Source organism: Sapajus apella, unplaced genomic scaffold (genome assembly GCF_009761245.1).
Source record: "Sapajus apella isolate SASKATOON/1434 unplaced genomic scaffold, GSC_monkey_1.0 scaffold116, whole genome shotgun sequence".
Classification (NCBI taxonomy): Eukaryota; Metazoa; Chordata; class Mammalia; order Primates; family Cebidae; genus Sapajus; species Sapajus apella.
In genome coordinates this window covers 1,517,347-1,520,590 of record NW_022437056.1, presented here as the reverse complement: position 1 = coordinate 1,520,590, position 3,244 = coordinate 1,517,347, and the positions used below count along the sequence as shown (strand labels likewise).

Sequence of the window (3,244 nt, the reverse complement as noted above, 5' to 3'; positions counted from 1 at the left end):
TGCTACAAAATTTGCCCACACCAAGTGAATAGGCTGACTATAGAGAATTTTTTCATTCTCTTTGACCTTTAAAAACAAAGCCTTAAAATTATGTAGAACCAAATGTAAATCAAGATTATAAGCACAAGAATGACTTTCACATGCATTAACCAAAATTTTAATCGTGAAGGGCAGGAGAGGGCTTTTAAAGTTTTTACTTTGTCTCTTATTAGTCTGTGCAGCCTTAGGGATATAATTCATCTTTCACGGGCATCAATTTCTTTATCCACAGCATGGGAGTCATAGTATCTTTTTATCATAACTCAAGTTCCTATGAATAACAAATTAGATAAAATTTGAAAACGTTTTCTAAAAATTTACATTCTCTGTAAATAATATTTAATTATTCTTTCTCTCTCTCTCTCTCTCTCTCTCTCGGGATATCTCTCTGTCACCCAGGCTGGAGTGCAGTGGCACAATCACGGCTCACTGCACCCTTCACCTCCTGGTTTCAAATGATCCTCTTGCCTCAGCCTCCTGAGTAGCTGAGACTACAGGTGCAAATCACTACACGCAGCCCATTTTTGTATTTTTTGTAGAGATGGGGTTTCGCCATGTTGCCCAGGCTTGTCTCAGACTCCTGGGCTCAAATAATTCTCCTGCCTCAACTTCCCAAAGTGCTAGGATTACAGGCATGAGCCACCCTACTGACCAATAATTGATTATTGTTAGACTATTTTTTTAGAATTGAAAATTGAGAGATTTTATTTATAGTAATAAAATATAGAAAAACATACTTATAGAAAATATCAAATGAAGTCACCGTAAATTCAGGAAGTAGAAGACCTTTGTAAAAAACCAAGTGCTGTAGGAGATAAAAGTTGAGACGTGAAAAGACAACATAAATCTCAACTGGAAAAAAGGTAAAGTCTTTGATTGGAAACAAAAAAAATATAAAGGTCAAAGATTGCTTTGTTGAAGCTCAGTATTTGAAAAGAATGTAAAGCTGTGGAAAACTCTCCAAATTACACATGGTTACTTTACAGAAATGACATTCTTGTCTACTCATTAGCACCATACATAAAACAAGAGGCAGTGTGGTTTCCTCTTTTCCTCTTTGCTGACAAGGCAGGAAGAGTTCTATTATAAACTGGGCTACCATTGACAGTAATACAGTGAAAAAAATATATACCACATGATTTCTTTTCAAATTTACAATAGCCACAATAAGTTCATAAATTTGGGAGATGATCATATAGACTCCCAAATGCGTGTTTTAATTTTGTCCAATTTTAATTTTGTCCCCTCTCAACTTTCAAAACTCAATGACATAATTTATGAATTCTTTGAAGCGGTGAAAAGTTGATTAAGTTTTACATTCCAGCCTCAACTATGTGAAAACACAGGGCCCAGCATCCTTTGAGATCTTCTTGAATGTTTAATGAAAAGTTTGTTTTTATAAGGCAGAAAACATTTCACTTTCAAAATGAAAATTCATGATTTAGACAGATTGAAATGAGGGAATCATGTCATGAATATTTATTGTAGCATTAATATTTGCAAAAACTTCATAAAGCAGAAAATGGTAATCATTCAAAATTCAAGTGATGGGTTAGGATATAAAATATACAGTAAAATATACAACTTCAAATTCACAGAATTTTTTCTGAGTCACAGAAGCTGAACGTGTATATATAACTGAATTTGCTAAGCTTATTCCTTAGAAGTATGTAAGATTTACCTACAGCCAACTAAACCCACACAAAGCTTTCTTTCCTTTTAACCTAAACTCAAGCTAAATACAGTATTTTGTATTATTTATCAATTAGGGATCTTTCACCATTATAACATTATCACAGTGTTTATAACTTTGTGTCAAAATGTTTTCCAGAAACAAGCAAACAAAAACAAATCCCACACATGTATTTTAAGTTTAATCTGTTTCTACATCGACTGGTCTCACATTGAGTAAAAAGATTTTAATTGAAGTAGAAGGGAGCAACAATTTAATTACATGTATTCTCCCTACAGCAGTAGGTGAGAAGACATGCCAGAACGATTTAATTCTATAGAGAAAGTTCCAATAATTCTTTATGCATTTTAAGTTTTACCTAACTGGACAAAAGAGTTATGGGATCTGTTGGGTGAAAATTATTAAATATGTGGCTATAGTTTAATTTCCTTTAGTTTAGACTAGGACATCCTATTCGATCTATTCTTGCATGTAAATTTCAATTGAGGAGGAAAATCAAAGCAAATAATGATTAACGAAGAGGCTCTGGTATCGAGTTTTAGCACCATGGTAAGTAATCCTGAAAAAATATTCTCAAGGATGAAAACTTTTGTTAGAGTTAATTCTAAAGTTGATTGATCTATGTAAGGTGGAGTACACAACAAACACTAAGACAACAAATTGCTTGCACGTGTGTCAGTGTGTCTGTGTGTGAGTTCCCATAAAAATAGATTATTAGATTAATATATTTCCTGGCATTTTTCATTCTTTCCATAAACTGCAATAAAATATAACATTTCTACAAAACATGCACACACCATGTTCATTAGCTTGTTTGAAGTACCAGACAGTGTGAACATTCACATAATCACCAAAAAGAACAAGGCATTTTGCATCAACACCCACATTCTATTCCCTCTCCATATACCCCCTCCTTCCTTTCTCAGGGTAATCACTCTCTTAAGATCTTAGATTGGTTTTGCCTGCTTTTGTATTTCACAGGATGTCATCACGGAATAAGTAGGCACTCTTTTTGCCTCGGGATTCTTTTTTCAGGGGAAAGCCAGAATGCAGTCCCCGACTACCACAAATCATGCAGTGGAGTTTCCCACATTTGGGGAAATTGCAGGGGTCAGCACATCCAGAGTGCAATCGATTAGCCTCGCCCTAGGAAAAGCATCTTCATGATCATGGTACCTCCCCTGCCAAGGAAGTATCCTTGGGATTCTTTCACTTGGTGTTGGGTTGATGAGGTCACCCTGTACTGTGAGGAGCAGGGCTTCATACTGTTGATGAATGAATGAGTTGTTATGAATTCAGCCTGCTGTAATGAATGACTTAGAATTTGCATATCCATTCTGCCACTGAAGAACAGTTTGGCGGTTTTCAGATTTTGCCTATTGTGAGTAACACTGCTAGGAACCTTGTATTACACATCTTTTGGTGAGTGGGTGTGCATATATGCTTAGGAGACCTCCTGTTGAATAACAGGACACAGTTAACATTAAGCTTTAGTGAAGATCGACAAAGTTA

The 3,244-nt window shown here is 35.3% G+C and overlaps 1 non-coding gene across 1 annotated transcript; it reads right to left on the bottom strand.

Moving 5' to 3' along the window:
• Positions 1–2,764: 2,764 nt before the first annotated feature.
• LOC116538076 lies at positions 2,765–2,928 on the bottom strand. The gene has a single exon (XR_004263494.1). It is a non-coding gene; the product is annotated as a U1 spliceosomal RNA (small nuclear RNA).
• Positions 2,929–3,244: the final 316 nt, after the last annotated feature.